The sequence below is a fragment of the Erythrolamprus reginae genome, chromosome 6 (assembly GCF_031021105.1).
Source record: "Erythrolamprus reginae isolate rEryReg1 chromosome 6, rEryReg1.hap1, whole genome shotgun sequence".
Classification (NCBI taxonomy): Eukaryota; Metazoa; Chordata; class Lepidosauria; order Squamata; family Dipsadidae; genus Erythrolamprus; species Erythrolamprus reginae.
In genome coordinates, this window is record NC_091955.1 from 78,092,708 (window position 1) to 78,110,605 (window position 17,898).

The following is a 17,898-nucleotide window of genomic DNA, read 5'->3' on the forward strand; positions in this document are numbered from 1 at the left end:
AACTGTTTCCTAGAGATATAACTGACTAGACTTTCTTTCATAGACTCACCTTCTGAACTTTTTCCCATAAAGATATTCCTATCTGCTTCATGACCTTCTGACCCGGGTATCTAATATGGGCTCCTGATCTCCCATGCCCCCCTCCTCTTCTGACTCAGACATTACCATCATTGGGGATTCTACAGTCTCTGGAGGTTCCTCAGGGTTCTCAGGTTCCAATTCTCCCTCACTCTCACTCTCTGTTGTCAAAAACACTGGCCTGGGGTACCAAGAGGGACCCGGTTCATCCTCCTCAGAATCTGTGACTAACTGAGCCAGTCGTGGACCACTCACAATAATAATAAGAAATTGATCTCTCATTCTCCCATGCCAGATGTGGGTTGCTCCCAGTAAGGACTGGTTCTATGCAACCAGTGTTGTGGTTAGCTCTGGCCCAGCTCCTGCCCCAAGGACTGTGGATGTGGGGGAGACATCCACATGCTGCAGGTCTGTTTTGCCCCCGGTGGAATCTGATGATGAAGGCTCCTCTGACCAAGAAGACATGAGTGACAGGGAGGAGGAGTGTGTGGCAGACAGCTCAGAAGGAGATCAATTATCTAGCTCCTCCTTGGATTCAGAACAAGAGTTAATGATACAGCCACGCATGCGGAGAGCAATGCATAGGCAACAACAACTGAGAGATTATTATCAAAGAAAATGAGGCCACCTGTGCTTGGGTGGGGCTGTGGTAATTAGTGAGACTGCTATAAAGAGCAGCCTGTGGGTTTGGCCATTGTGGAGGATTATCTGATCGTTGTGTTTTGTGACTGCTTTACTGACTTTGACCTTTTGTGTGCTGATTTTTCCCCACTTTGAAACTAAACCAGAGCAAAGTGTGTTTCACTTTGTGAAAGAAGGACTGTGAATTACCTCACAGCTGCAAGCTAAGTATCACAGAACTGATAAGGGACTTGTACAAATTACCAGCTTGTTTGGAGACAAGTGTTCTTTGCTATACCAAAAGAGGGCTTGGTTTAAGTGAATTTTCATTGTAAAGAACATTGTTTTGAATTTTCAAATGTGTGGGTGTCTGAAATTTGTACCTGTGAATTTTTGGGAGGAGTCTACCAGAGAGCCCGACAGAACAACCAATAGCAGGAATTTAGATCAGTTCTATAGAACCAGTAACTGGTTCTCATCTTGTTTTTGGCTTCTGTGCATGCGCAGAAATTGATTTTTCAGCACTGCTCATGTGGATGCACCCTCACGAAGCGTATGGCGTAGTCACACACCATGCAGTGCGCATGCAGCCACGCAGCATGGGAGGAAGCAAACCAGAAACAAGGTAAGTTAGAACCCACCCCTGACCCAGGAAGCTTGAATCAAATGCTTTTTTGATTGCTTAGAGTTTGTTATTTGAATAGTTTTTCTTTCTCATTTATTTTGACCTTATATTTTGACCATATAAGGTGTTTTTTAATTTTGGAATACGGTATAGAAAATAAATTCAGTACACTTCTTCCTTTGCACAATATATGTAGTTGAGGCATTTTGACAGGGAATCCCTAGCTGTTCTGGCTATGGAAGTGAAACCCAGAGGCAGTTTCAGCCATGTCTCTTGCAGATGTTTATATTACAAACTCGGTTTGATATACCAAGAGACAAATGGTACATTCAAACACAGAGGAATTAAAGGCAAGGTGGTATAACTGCATTGCACTCAGAATATTACACAAAATTCCTCTTCTACCTTAGCTGCCTTCTAAAATGCTTTTATATGTAGAGCTCATTGCTTGCTCGTTCACAGCATTTGTTTCTTGTTAAAAGAACAGCCTTTACCTGAGGCAATGGCGATCAACCACAGTGAAGAGTGTACGTGTGGACTTGATATGTTTAGGGAAAACAACCACCTCAAAGAATCCAATATCAACTCAATTTGACTTTGGAAAAGCTGGGGGGAGAAAGATTGATTCAAATGTATTTCAGCAACTGATAACAGCAATAAAGGTTGTGTGATATATTGCAGAAGCTTCTTTTATATATATTTTATATATATATTCAAGTCTCAGTGGGTATGGCTAGCTGATGATGCCAAAATAAGGCCGAAATAGATCTATCCTAGTCTCCCTTAATTTTCAAATTCAGCAAAAAAACATGTGAAACATACAGATAGAATTGTCAGCTATCAATAAAATTAACTGCCTTGGAAATGGCCCTGGGTTGGGCCGAGAGGCAAATACACCAGGGTGATTCGACACAAAAATATGTAACCCTTATATATATTAAAAAGAAGCTTCTGCAATATTCCAACATTGCATAGGGTGAATATATTTCCAGGCAATTTTCATTTGGAAGAAATACTGCTGTCTGCCAATGTGCTATTTACTGCTGAAATAAAGAATATTGCCTTCTTGGATATTCAGCACGTGTAAGTATTAATCCCACTTAGTTTTGGTACCAATGCGTAACATCTGAATGTTAAATCAAGTTCAACTACTTTTTCCCTCCCTTTGAATGCCTCCTTTTGATTGCCCATGAACAATTTAGACCTATATAAATAAATAAATACTTTATTGTTATTGTCAATACAAGGAATTGTCATTGACAACAAAAGTCATGTGATGCCCAGAGACCAGTCCTACCATACATAACAATCAGGAAAACAACAACAACAAATTGATTCCAGCTATGTAAAATTGAGGAAACCCACCATTCATGACAGCTGCTGACCATTGGAACAACCTACCAGCGGATGTTGCGAACTCCAACACTCTGGACATTTTTAAGAGAAGATTGAACTGCCACTTGACTGGTGTGCTATAGGGTTCCTGCTTGGGCAGGGGGTTGAACTTGATGGCCTTCATGGTCCCTTTCAACTCTAACAATACATAAATAAATAAATTTGTGATCTCCAAATCACATGTGAAACATTGATGTCACATTGACAAACAATATGCTCTGTCTTACACATTGGTAAAAAGAATCAGAATACTAAATATAAACTTGGAGGAATTGAACTTATTGATAACCCTCAATCTGTCAAAGACCTTGGAGTAGTCATATCCAATGACCTAAGTCCTAGAGCCCACTGCAACAACATTGCCAAAAAGGCTTTAAGAGTTGTTAACCTAATCATTCGCAGCTTCTTCTCTGGTAATTTTGAACTGCTAACAAGAGCTTACAAAACATTTGTCAGACCAATCCTAGAATACAGCTCACCTGTATGGAACCCACATTGCATATCTGACATCAACACAATTGAGAGAGTCCAGAAATATTTCACAAGAAGAGTCCTTCACTCCTCTTCTCACAACAAAATACCTTACTCCACCAGACTTGAAATTCTTGGTTTAGACAACTTACAACTCCATCGTCTTCGTTCCAACTTAATTATAGTTCATAAAATCATATATCAAAATGTCCTACCTGTTAACGACTACTTCACCTTCAACCGCAACAACACATGAGCACATTTAGTTTAAATCCATTTAAACTAAATGTCAACCACTCCAAACTAGACTGCAAAAAATATGACTTCAGCAACAGAGTAATCAACGCCTGGAATGCACTACCTGATTCTGTGGTCTCTACTCCTAATCCCAAAACCTTTAACCTTAGACTATCTACAATTGACCTCTCCCCCTTTCTAAGAGGTCTGTAAGGGGCGTGCATAAGCGCACCACTGTGCCTACCGTCCCTGTCCTATTGTCTTCTTTTGTTACTTTTTATCATTACTTATCTAATGTTTTATTTGTACAAATTACCACCCTATAATTGTTTAAATAAATGAATGAATGAATAAAATAAAATAAAATAAAATAAAATAAAATAAAATAAAATAAAATAAAATAAAATAAAATAAAATAAAATAAAATAAAATAAAATAAAATAAAATAAAATAAAATAAAATAAAATAAAATAAAATAAAATAAAATAAAATAAAATAAAATAAAATAAAATAAAATAAAATAAAATAAAATAAAATAAAATAAAATAAAATAAAATAAAATAAAATAAAATAAAATAAAATAAAATAAAATAATAAAATAAAATAAAATAAAATAAAATAAAATAAAATAAAATAAAAAAATAAAAAAATAAAAAAATAAAAAAATAAAAAAATAAAATAAATAAATTTCCCCTCCTCCCCAATTTCTTCACAACTCTTTTCTGAATGACCACCAAAATTCAGTGGTGTAGTTTCCCGGTATTTAAAAAACTCCACATTTTAAAAAATACAGTCCAACTAAAATGTTAGGGGAGAAAGCATAACCTAATTTAATAGGAACATATCCAACCATCTGAACCAAGAGAGCCAATCCGTTGTCCACATCGCTTCTGAGAATATCAAATCCAATTTAAAAATGATTAGGATTCTGATTCTGAGATCCTGCGTTCTTCATCCTTTAAAAACATATATCTGTAAGGAGAAAGCATTATTTCCACAATGAGAAAAAAACCTGCTCTTGCATCATCCATTTGTTCATTGTAGTCTTGTTATTGTGTTTTGCCTTTCTAAAGAGATCCACCATTGTGGTTCCTTAGATAAGAGGAAAGAGAAAGAGCCATAGATAGATCATTAATTAAATGCCATCTTGAAGGAGCTTTCCATTTAAGGGACAATGGCTATGTTCTGTCCTTGACTAGCGGGAGATAACACACTGGCATTCTCAGTACTTGAAATGAAATATACAGGATTTCACTTGGCTGGATATACAATGGTGTGCAGCTACAAAGTGAGGGTGCAAAGCGGAAAGAGAATTTCATTGCTCATACAAAATCTTTTGAATGGCAATGAAAACTGTCAACTATTTGCTTTTTTTTTTGGCATCAGACCATACCAGATTTTTCCATCTTTGCCACAAGGATACATTCTCGGGGTTCCTATTAACTATTCAGAGGAAACAGTATTCTTTGGGGCAATTCTACAAATATTCAGGATGTCCGGGAACCTGAGGCTAAAAAAGGGGTCACCTTAGCTGCTGAGCATAAACAATGGCATGAGATGATATAGGGTAGAGCTAATTTTGGAGCGGTGCAAATCCCTCATGTGGCTGAAGATAACTGAAGTTAATTAATTTCTAATAATTAAAATTAATAACAATACTTAAAAGTAATTATTTGCAAGAGAAGAGATAAAATAGATCCTATTTTCAGGTAGATCGATATTGGATTGGGAAGGAAGAAGCTTGAGCAGGTTGCAACCTTCTCCACCCATGAGGATAAGTGTTACATTTCTAATTAGATTGTAATTCTTCCCCTAAATGTGCTTTGATATATATGCATTCAGATGTGTCCACTTTTGTTCTCTCTCTGTTGATGCGTTTTCCCATATGAGAGAGTAAGTAAATTTTGCAGTGTCTTCCTAAATAATTCAATCAATTGCCATGTCTTTATCTTGATGGGCAATGAACAAGTCACTAATGAAATGTCTCTGCTTTGCGGCAGCTCCGATTAGAGCATTTAGTTAGGGGGATGAAGCCACAACTATGCTAATGGCAGGCATGAATTATGCAGTGTAAGTGAATTGCCAAATGGCTGGTGATAACATTACACAATTATAAAAACTGATTAGGATACCGGTAATCAAGGTTCATGCTTTGGAGTGAAAAATAATGAATCCAAGATGCCAAAAACCTTGCCCAGAGAGAAACCAAGACATAAGACAAGGACCTAGGGAGATGTAGAATAGAATAGAATAGAATTCTTTATTGGCCAAGTGTGATTGGACACATAAGGAATTTGTCTTTGGTGCATATGCTCTCAGTATACATAAAATAAAAGATACATTTGTCAACAATCATGAGGTACAACACTTATTTATTGTCATAGGGGTCAAATAAGCAAAAACTGGTAGAAATAGAAGTGCAGACTTAGTAAAAAGTTTGATAGTGTTGAGGGAATTATTTGTTTAGTAGAGTGATGACATTTGGGAAAAAACTGTTCTTGTGTCTAGTTGTCTTGGTGTGCAGTGCTCTGTAGTGACGTTTTGAGGGTAGGAGTTGAAACAGTTTATGTCCAGGAGGTGAGGAGTCAGTATATATTTTCACAGCCCTCTTTTTGACTCGTACAGTATACAGGTGTTCAATGGAAGGCAGGTTGGCAGCAATCACTTTTTCTGCAGTTCTGATTATCTTCTGAAGTTTGTGTCGGTCTTGTTGGGTTGCAGAATCAAATCAGACAATTATAGAGGTGCAGATGACAGACTCAATGTCTAACAAGTTCTGAAATAAATAATTATGCAGAAGATATAGATATGGATATTGATATAGAAGATATTCATGGCTATTTATCATATACCTATATAGATAGCAAAACTATTAATAATGATCTTTCTTCTCTACTCATTTACTACTCTCCTACTTTATTATTCTAAAACAGCAACAACCAGTTTCTTAAATATTTCTTGATTGTTTTCTTTCTCAACACAAATGTAAAACGATGTCACAGAACTTAGATTTCAGTCTGCAACAGTGCTTTATTTGGAAATGCTGTCAACAGATGAATTAAGAATTTAATCTATGAGGACAACACAGAGCCCTTAAACATCCAAGATGGGGCCGATGAAGTCTGCCTAAGTGGCATGCTCTCAAATCACCAAGACAACTAGAAACAAGAACAGTTTTTTCCTGAATGCCATCACTCTGCTAAACAAATACATTGTCTAGCTATTTACTAAGACTGCACTACTATTACTACTAGTTTTTTCTCATCATTCCTATCACCCTTTTCCTCCCATTTAGGACTGTATGACTGTAACTTGTTGCTTGTATCCTTAAGATTTTTATTAATATTGATTGTTTCCTCATTGCTTATTTGACCTCTATGGCAATCATTAAGTGCTGTTCCTCATGATTCTTGACAAATGTATATTTTCTTTTATGTGCACTGAGAGCATATGCACCAAAGACAAATCACACTTAGAAACATAGAAACATAGAAGTCTGACGGCAGAAAAAGACCTCATGGTCCATCTAGTCTGCCCTTATACTATTTTCTGTATTTTATCTTAGGATGGATATATGTTTATCCCAGGCATGTTTAAATTCAGTTACTGTGGATTTATCTACCACGTCTGCTGGAAGTTTGTTCCAAGGATCTACTACTCTTTCAGTAAAATAATATTTTCTCATGTGCTTGCTCAATAAAGAATTCTATTCTATCTATTCTATTCCAAACTAAAGGCTGCTCATCATCCCTATGTTCATCATGTGGGCCGGAGATGTAATTTCAAAATATTTGAAAGTGTGGGTGTTGTCCAGCAACTTCGGATACACGTCTGGCTTGGAGGGGGGAACCCTTTCATTTTTCTTCATTAGCTTCTGAATTGCTTTGGATGGCTACAAAAGTAAAGCTTTAAGTAAAAGTGAATTGCTTTACAAGGGAATTGGAAAATTCATCGAGGCTCAGATTGTGGCTGCTAGTAAGAGGGCTATTTATCTTTCCTCAATCACTGAAGCATAGGACAATATCAGCTGCTTGGGAACAATAGCAGAGGATAACTAGCGTCTCTTTGCTCATACAGTGGTACCTCTACTTAAGAACTTAATTTGTTCCGTGGCCAGGTTCTTAAGTAGAAAAGTTTGTAAGTAGAAACAATTTTTCCTATAGGAATCAATGTAAAAGCAAATAATGCGTGCAAACCCATTAGGAAAGAAATAAAAGCTTGGAATTTGGGTCGGAGGAGGAGGAGAAAGAAGAAGAGGAGGAGGACAGTTGCTACTAAAGGAAGAAAGTGAGGTGAGGGGAATCAAAAAAATCCAAAACTTTAAAGCTTAAAAAAACCCTCTCTGAGGCGGCAAGGAGGGGCATGGGCCTCCCATACACCCGGCGCGAGGCTCCCTCCCATATACTGTGCCAGAGTGATAAACCCAGGGGGAATGGCAGGAAACTGGCCGGGCCTTCGTGCCGCTCTCAAATTTCCTTGGAAATTTTTCCAGGCTAGGGTTCTTAAGTAGAAAATGGTTCTTAAGTAGAGGCAAAAAAAATATTGAACACCCGGTTCTTATCTAGAAAAGTTCTTAAGTAGAGGCGTTCTTAGGTAGAGGTACCACTGTACTTCTAAACTTCCTGAGGGCATCTGGTTGACTGCTGAAAGATTTTTATTTTTTATTTATTTATTTTGTCCAATACACAATGAGGGTTTTAGTGGGTATATATCTATATACACATAGTAAAATACATGATGAAGGTTATAGAGGAGATACTCATAGTAAAATATATCTAAGAAATAATAGAAAAGAAGATATAGTAATAGAACATATCAATGAAAGAATAGAAGAAGAGATATAGGAATAGAAAAAAGGTATAGGAGATATAGGAGAGCAATAGGACAGAGGATGGAAGGCACTCTAGTGCACTTGTACTCGCCCCTTACTGACCTCTTAGGAATCTGGATAGGTCAAGCATAGATAATCTAAGAGTAAAGTGTTGGGGGTTTGGGGATGACACTATGGAGTCCGGTAATGAGTTCCACGCTTCGACAACTCGGTTACTGAAGTCATATTTTTTACAGTCAAGTTTGGAGCGGTTAATATTAAGTTTAAATCTGTTGTGTGCTCTTTTGTTGTTGTGGTTGAAGCTGAAGTAGTCGCCGACAGGCAGGACATTTCCACGTAACCAGGAAGCTCACCTCTCAAAACATCTGAATCAGCTTCATGTTATCCTGTTTATGGAAGGATGCTCAGGATTGAACGCCATTGAAATCTGAGTTGGGAAACTTTCCTCCTGCTAGTCAAGGGGAAAGAAAAAAGAGGTGTATCTAAATTAAAGAACCATCCGTCCTTATGGCAGCAACTGATTCAACCTCACGTTTCTCCTCCTCCTTCAGCTTGGATGGCCTGCTGGATCTGCATTCTAGATTTTTCCTCTTGGGGAGTCAGATTAATTGCAGAGCTGCGGTAGCACAGTGGTTAGAGTGCAGTACTGCAGGCTACTTCTGCTGACTGCCAGCTGCTTGCAATTTGGCAGTTCAAATCTCACCAAGCTTAAGGTTGACTCAGACTTCCATCCTTCCAAGGTTGGTAAAAATGAGGACCCAGATTGTTGGGGGCAATACTGTATAGTCAGTTTTGGCAGTTGGAAGTGAGAATTATTTTCATTTGTATATTGGTTGTTGATGAATCTGCATCACAGATAGAAGATGTATTCTCTTAATGTTAGAGTTTGTGAGGGTATATATATATTGTGAGCATCCTGAAAAATGAATGTATTACCTGTTATATCTATTCCAAACAGCACCAGTCAAATTAGATTTTTTTAAAAATTGAGCATTTAAATAGAATAATATCCAAATTTATTTGGGCAGGGAAAAAACTCAATATTTAAATTGAAACATCTACAAGATAACAAGAATAAAGAGGGATTTGGCTTTCCAAGATGGGATCTCTACTATAAAGCATCTGCCTTAATATGGATAAAAGACCGGATCCAACTTAAACCACTTTGAGAAGGCTGTAAACCACTGTGAAATGGTACTGTATATAAGTCTAGGTGCTTTTGCATATAAGGAGTGCATTCATTAATGGACCATAGAAGAGACAGCTGATGGAATGCAAGCAACAAGAAGATTGAATTGAGTTGTGCCTGGAAATCCTGAGCTTGCTGGGCCTTTGTTTCTTCCTTTGTGGAGGGAAAAGAACTAATCCAGTGTGTTCAATACAGTGGTGGGTTGCTACCAATTCGCCCCAGATCAGGCAAACTGGTAGCGGCAGTGGCAGGAGGCTCTGCCCACCCACCTGGACATCATCAATAATGCTCTGCTCATGTGCAGAAGCATTGCACACATGTGCGTGCTCCCATTCCCGAATTGGTAGCAAAGGCAAGGGAAACCCACTACTGGTTCAACCTTGGCAACTTTAAGACTTGTGGATTTCAATTCCCAGAATTCCCCTGCTGGCATGGATAACCCTGGACTACTGGCCTGTTTTTCCATGTCAGGGTTGCCAAACTCCTGGCCCATAGGCCAGATGCATCACATGTTGACCACGCCTACGGTAGGAAAAAAAAGCCCCAATACAGTACATCACATGACGCTGCTGTGATGCTGCGAGTTTGACAGCCCTGATCCATCCTTCTGCTTGACTCAGTGAGGTTTCCAATGATTTTTAACTAAGGAAAGAACAACCAACTCTTACAAGTTATTATTAACTCATGATCACCCAAAAAAGAAATGGTTGGCCAGCTGTCTTAACACAATGGTGTGTAGGAAGCATTGTCAGAAAGTAGGTAGACATTTTGCAATCGATTTGTTCGTTTTATTGCTATATGAGTTAGAATCTGAAAATAACCTCGTGGCTTCTAGGCTGTTTCTTACAGCAATAAACCAGGTGGATTTTCCTAAGTGCTGGAAGTTTTAGAATAAGAAACCCACAGAGATACATATAAATGCTATTGTGGTTTATATTCCTGTTCTGAGCTGCCTAGAGTCCCTAGGGAATTGGGTGGTATAGAAATTGAATAGCTGTCTGTCTGTCTGTCTGTCTGTCTGTCTGTCTGTCTGTCTGTCTATCTATCTATCTATCTATCTATCTATCTATCTATCTATCTAGGGAGGTAGATGATAGAGAGATAGATGGATAGATAGACAGACAGACAGACAGACAGACAGACAGACAGACAGACAGAGATAGAGAGATAGATAGAGAGAGATAGATAGATAGATAGATAGATAGATAGATAGACAGACAGACAGATAGAGAGACAGATAGAGAGACAGATAGAGAGATAGATAGATAGAGATAGAGAGATGGAGATAGATAGAGAGAGAGAGAGAGGGAGAGAGAGAGAGAGAGAGAGATAAGAACTTGATGAATACAAAAGAAAATTAGTTATTTCCATTAGCCATAATGAATGTAGATGTAGGGAGAGGGTAACCCATAGTTTGTAAACTGGTTTGTAGGACAGTAGGACAGGGACGGTAGGCAAAATGGGGCACTTATGCATGCCCCTTGCAAACCTCTTAAAAAGGGGGAGAGGTCAACTGTAGACAATCTGAGGTTTTCAGCTGTGTTTCAGGCTAAAACCACTTTCTGAGCATGCACAGAAGTGAATTCATACGGAGGGACACACGTGGAACATCGTGATGCGAACTGGTGGTGAAGGTAAGTGGAACCCGCGTATTGCCCCCAACAATCTGGGACCTCATTTTACCCACCTCAGAAGGATGGAAGGATGGGTCGACGGTAAAAGAAAGGCAATAAAGCAAATTTGATAACCTGCACAAGACACAGGGGAGAAAAAACAGGAAGAATCAGGAGAGATGCATTTATTCTAGGAAAGAGAGGAGGAAATGAAGTCCTCTCCCCTCGTATAAGCAAAAAAAAAAGTGATGATATTCAATGTTTCAAGAATAATCAAGGAGAATTGGAAAGACCGTGTAACAGTCCCATAACAGTCTGATATGGACTGCCATCTTGTGGTACATTTATTTTCCTCCGTATCCCACAGTTGGGGAGGGAGGGCTCAGCAAACTAAAAATATCAGAATAAATTCATCCCTCACCCAAGCAGACAATTGTTACATTTAAAAGCAAGACTAACTATTCCTTTTTTAATTGGCAGATTAATCAACCCGAGCTTTTGCTGATTTAGCAAAATTAAATCAATGGTGCCAAGACTGCCCCTATATTGGTTTCCCTACTCACCACATTTTTCTTTTTCCTCTCTCTTGGTCGGAAGAAATACTGGAAGCTTGAAAACTTCCATAGTTTTCAAATTAATCTTTATAAAATTATATTTTTTTTGCTGATCGAATAAAGGTGTTGCTTTACTATCTTTATTTTGGATATACAGTGGTACCTCGGTTCTCAAACGCCTCGGTTTTCATACATTTCGGATTTCAAACAAAATTTTCTGCAAAAATTTGCTTCGGTATCCAAACAAAAATTCGGATACTGAACAGAAAATTTTGTTTACTATCCGAAATGTAAGATCTGAGGGGACGAGGTCAGAGGGAATGGGAGTCGGAATCCCGACACACCCCTCCTGGCTGCCCTCTTAACAGCCTCCCAGTCTCTACCTTGTAACTGCTCCAAGCTGCAGGAAGGGTAGGGCTGGCTGCAATACCGGCAGCTTCGGGGGGCTCCTTTCCTCAGCGGTTCAGTTCGGTACCTCCAGGCAGCTGCACCAACTTTTTCCTTCCCGCCGGCGGCGGCTCCGGCGGCTTCCCTACGAGGAGGAGCAGCGTCAGGAACGTCATGTGATGAAGGTAAGCCACCGGAGCCATCGCTGCCGGGAAGGAAAAAGTTGGTGCAGCTGCCTGGAGGTACCGAACTGAACCGCTGAGGAAAGGAGCCCCCCAAAACTGCCGGTATTGCAGCCAGCCCTACCCTTCCTGCAGCTTGGAGCAGTTACAAGGTAGAGACTGGGAGGCTGTTAAGAGGGCGGCCAGGAGGGGCGTGTCGGGATTCCGACTCCCATTCCCTCTCACCCCGTCCCCTCAGATCCTTATCCCATAGGAAATAGAGGAAATACTGTAGATTTAATTGGTTCCCAGCAAGTCAATGGGCTGGGAACCAATTAAATCCATTTCCATTATTTCCTATGGGATAAATTAATTCGGTTCTCAACCAAATTGGTTCTCAACCACACTTCTGGAACGGATTGTGGTCGAGAACCGAGGTACCACTGTATATTTTTCCCCTTGTTGATTTTGCAGGATTCCCCCCCCCCCGCCTCCCATGTTAACTGCTGAACAAACAGGTATGGATGTTTAAAGCTATTTTTAGCTTTGGAGTATCATTATAATATTTTCAGCATAATAGATTTAGATTTAGATTTAATTGGATTTGTATGCAGCCCCTCTCCGCGGACTCGGGGCAGCTCACAGCATGTACAGAAAACAAGAAACAATAATAACAATCCGATTAATACATTAAAAAATAATCTTTAAAATTCTAATTAAAAAACCAGAATTAAAAAAACTATACTCAAAATGGTCTAAAATTAGGAAGAAGGGAAGAGGAGTAGGAGGTGGAGGACAAATTTCTTTCATGCCTCAAAGAGACCGGTGCCAAATAGAATATATTTATTACCAGCTGCTTTTATTATAGTATTGCATTGAGTATTGCATTGGCAGTTCTGTGTTAGCAAAAACTTCAGAAGAGAAGGATTTAGGGGTAGTGATTTCTGACAGTCTCAAAATGGGTGAGCAGTGTGGTCGGGCAGTAGGAAAGGCAAGTAGGATGCTTGGCTGCATAGCTAGAGGTATAACAAGCAGGAAGAGGGAGATTGTGATCCCCTTATATAGAGCGCTGGTGAGACCACATTTGGAGTACTGTGTTCAGTTCTGGAGACCTCACCTACAAAAAGATATTGACAAAATTGAACGGGTCCAAAGACGGGCTACAAGAATGGTGGAAGGTCTGAAGTATAAAACGTATCAGGAAAGACTTAATGAACTCAATCTGTATAGTCTGGAAGACAGAAGGAAAAGGGGGGACATGATCGAAACATTTAAATATGTTAAAGGGTTAAATAGGGTTCAGGAGGGAAGTGTTTTTAACAGGAAAGTGAACACAAGAACAAGGGGACACAATCTGAAGTTAGTTGGGGGAAAGATCAAAGGCAACATGAGAAAGTATTATTTTACTGAAAGAGTAGTAGATCCTTGGAACAAACTTCCAGCAGACGTGGTTGGTAAATCCACAGTAACCGAATTTAAACATGCCTGGGATAAACATATATCCATTGTAAGATAAAATACAGGAAATAGTAAAAGGGCAGACTAGATGGACCATGGGGTCTTTTTCTGCCGTCAGTCTTCTATGTTTCTATGTTTCTATGTTTCTATAGAACTGGAGGTGAAAGACAAGACTGGGGTGCGGGGGGGGGGGGGAGTTTCGCGCAACATCTATATTTGCATAGAGACGTATGCAAATCAGTGTGCATTTAATCAGGATAGCAATTCATTTGATTGGATAATGGATCTACATGTTAATGAGATCAGAATGGTGAGGGAATAAAAACAAGGTTAACAGCTTCAGGAATGAAGGTAGATATGCGTGTCCTGACATAATGTTGCAGGATCTAATCTGAGTCGGTCACCTGAACTAAAGATTTATTCTTCCAAGTTTGGGGCTCTTGATGGAACCTATTATCAGGGAATTTCTCTCTCTCCAGATTCAGATTGGATCTAATAATAATTTAAATTAAATACAGGGATGTAAGACAAAATGTTGCTTTCTTGTAAGGATATCTATGTCCTTGCTTTCCCTACTTTTATTATCTAATATCTAAATCTATATTTCTTTGCACCTTAATGTTTTATGGCTCAGCTAATGGTTTATTTTCCTGAGAATATGCACACATAAATATATACAGTGTTCCCTCGATTTTCACGGGGGATGCGTTCCGAGACCACCCGCGAAAGTTGAATTTCCGCGAAGTAAAGATGCGGAAGAAAATACACTATTTTTGGCTATGAACAGTATCACAAGCCTTCCCTTAACACTTTAAACCCCTAAATTGCAATTTCCCATTCCCTTAGCAACCATTTAGATTATTACTCACCATGTTTCTTTATTAAAGTTTATTTAAAAAAATATTTATTAAAGGTGGACGAAAGTTTGGTGATGATATATGACGTCATCGGGCAGGAAAAACCGTGGTATAGGGGGAAAAACCGCAAAGTATTTTTTAATTAATATTTTTGAAAAACCGTGGTATAGACTTTTCGCGAAGTTCGAACCCGCGAAAATCGAGGGAACACTGTACACACATTGATATTTATGCTTTATTTATTTGGTTTGGCATGCAGGACTAATTTTCTGAACTTCTGTTTCTTCCATATCAGATTCATATTCTGAAGGCAGGAGGACTTATTCAAGAAGTAGGGCCATTCAGGAAAAACATCATCATTTGTGATGAATATATAAAAAGATTTTTAGGTTCTGCATCTGCCAGTGGCTGTCAAAGTATGTGTTTTGTTTCACAATTGGATTTGAAAGGAAATGATCCTGATTGGGAATTCTGAAGGCTGCAGTCACGAGGGGCCCACAATTTGGGGTTTAGAAATAAGTCTCCTAAGGTTACATATGATTCAAGTTGTGCTAAAATGGCTGCAGCAGAACATTTCAAGACATATAATAATAATAATAATAATAATAATAATAATAATTATTATTATTATTATTATTATTATTATTATTATTATTATTATTATTATTGCATGGCCAGTTCTTGGAGAAGATTGAAGGCAAAGTGGATAAAGAAAAGACCTGGTCATGGCTTACAAGTGGAACACTCAAAAAGGAGACAGAAGGACTAATACTGGCGGCACAAGAACAGGCCATTAGAACAAATGCTGTCAAAGCCAGAATTGAAAAATCAACAGACGATCCAAAGTGCAGACTCTGTAAAGAAACAGATGAAATAATCGATCACATACTCAGCTGCTGCAAAAAGATTGCACAGACTGACAACAAGCATAGACATGATGCTGTGGCACAGATGATCCACTGGAACTTATGCCGGAACTACCATTTACCAGTGGCAAAGAACTGGTGGGATCATAAGCCCGAAAAAGTGGTCAAAAATGAGCAAGCCAAACTAATTTGGGACTTCCGACTTCAGACTGACCTAATTCTGAAGCATAACACACCAGGCATCCTGATTGTGGAGAAAAAGAAAGTATGGATCATTGACATTGCAATCCCAGGGGATAGCAGAATTGAGGAAAAGCAGCTAGAGAAATTAGTGAAATACAAAGATCTAAAAATCGAGCTGCAACGACTCTGGCATAAGCCAGTGAAAGTGGTCCCAGTGGTACTTGGCACACTGGGCGCAGTGCCAAAGGATTTCAGCAGACATTTGAAAACCATCGGAATTTACAAAATCTCCATTTGTCAATTGCAAAAGGTCGCTTTACTGGGATCGGCAAACATAATTCGCTGCTACATCACAGTCCTAGGTGCTTGGGAAGTGCCCGATTGGTAATGAAAAACGAAATCCAGCATAGTGATCTCGTTTGCTATGTTGTATTGACATAATAATAATAATAATAATAATAATAATAATAATAATAATAATTTATTAGACTTGTATGCCGCCCCTCTCCGAAGACTCGGAGCGGAAGCTGCAGACTCATTGGCAAGGGGGGCCATCTATATCTACCATTTCTGCCAAATATTTGCAGTGACATTCAATTCCTAGGCAAACATACAGCAATTTCAGGCAATTCCTGTATAAACAAAATACTCATTATAAAAAAAATACTCACAATCACACATAGAGATGTTTATGGGTGGGGTGGATAGTTTAGGGGTTCTTACACTGTGAAATTTTAATGTGTAGAGCTGCACAGAATTATTGAGTGAGTTGGACAGTCATATAAATGTTTTCAAAAAATAAATAAATGACCAGAGCACTTGACCAGATCAAGTACTGAATTAAAGCAATCAGTCTTCTGTAAGCAGCTACATCTTCCTTGCTGAATTCTTCTACTTTCGTTTGCTTACAAACTCAGGCAGACGTTTTCATTTGGGAGAAATTTTCCCAGCCAACAAGGGGTAAAGCTAAACATGTATAAAATCCAAAGTCAGAAAACACAAGAGAAAACACCTGGATTTTGAGTCTTTCTGAGAGAAGCAGAAAATAGATTTTTTTTAACAACCATTTCCCGTCTATTTAAAACTTCTCTGTCAAAGGATAATGCAGCTATTCTAAGCAACTTCCAGAAGGGATTCTCAAAAGATCAGCACATGTGGGGTCATTCCTTTTGGCCTTTAAATAAAACAGCAGCATAGAATCCAAAGGGGGTATTTTATTATTTTTTCTCTTTCGTCTGGTCCCATGCTGCTTTGCTAATAACTTCCACTGGGTGTCTGAAACAAAACAGCCAAAGAAGTAGAAAAAAAAGGTATTTGGTGCATATCAATAATACAACATGTAAGGTATGCCTCTAAGATAAGCAAATATTCAGAATCAGGAAAATAATGGTTGGGGGTGGGGTGGGAGGAAAGGGGAAAGTGTTTTTGCCAAGAGGGATTCCAACATAGATGTATCAAGTCACCAGCCTGGGTGAGTACTGTATTACAAAAGCAATTACAGTGGTACCTCTACTTAAGAACTTAATTTGTTCTGTGACCAGGTTCTTAAGTAGAAACGTTCTTAAGTAGAAGCAATTTTTCCCATAGGAATCAATGTAAAAGCAAATAATGTGTGCAAACCCATCAGGAAAGAAATAAAAGCTCAGAATTTGGGTGGGAGGAGGAAGAGGAGGAAGAAGAGGAGGAGGGCTGCCAAAAATTTTAATACCGCACTGTGCTTGTGGCTTATTTTGAGGGTGTGGCTTGACTGGGTAGGAGTGGCTTGCCGGCCATGTGACCAGGTGAGAGCGGCTTACTGACCAAGATAAGTTCTCAAATAGGTGCTTGCACTTTTTCAGTTAAGTCACGTTTTTGGAATAGCCACAAAAAGAATAAATGATAGACAGTATTAACTAGTATCTGTTGTGGTTGGCTCTGGCCCAGCTCCTGCCCCAAGGAATGTGGAGGTGGATGCAGGGGAAACATCAACATGTCATAGGCCTGTTTTATTGCCGACAGAGTCAGGTAGTGCAGTTTCCTCGGAGGAAGAAGGTGGGGGGTGACTTGGAAGAGGGGGGCTTGGCACACAGCCCAGGAAGCCAATCTCCATTATCTTCAGTTGATTCAGATGAGGAAGTGTTAGACCCACGCAGGCGCAGAGTTATGCATAGAAGAGACCAATTGAGGAAATATTAAAGGAGATAAGAGAGGGCACCTGTGTTTGGGTGGGGCTCCAGTAATTAGAGCTGCTGATATAAATAGCAGCGTGCGGGCTTGGGCAGTTGTGGAAGATTATCTGATCGTTGTTCTTCAAGACCGTGCCTTGCTGTTTCCAGACTTCGTTTGTTGATTTTTCACGACTTTGAAACCAGAGCAGAGCAAAGTGTGGTGGT

At 39.1% G+C, this 17,898-nt stretch overlaps 1 protein-coding gene across 1 annotated transcript in view; it reads left to right on the plus strand.

Annotated features, from left to right (window-relative positions):
* The window catches only part of SSBP1 (single stranded DNA binding protein 1), a 348,477-nt gene that overhangs the window by 183,107 nt on the left and 147,472 nt on the right, over nucleotides 1–17,898 (plus strand). The window lies entirely within an intron of this gene.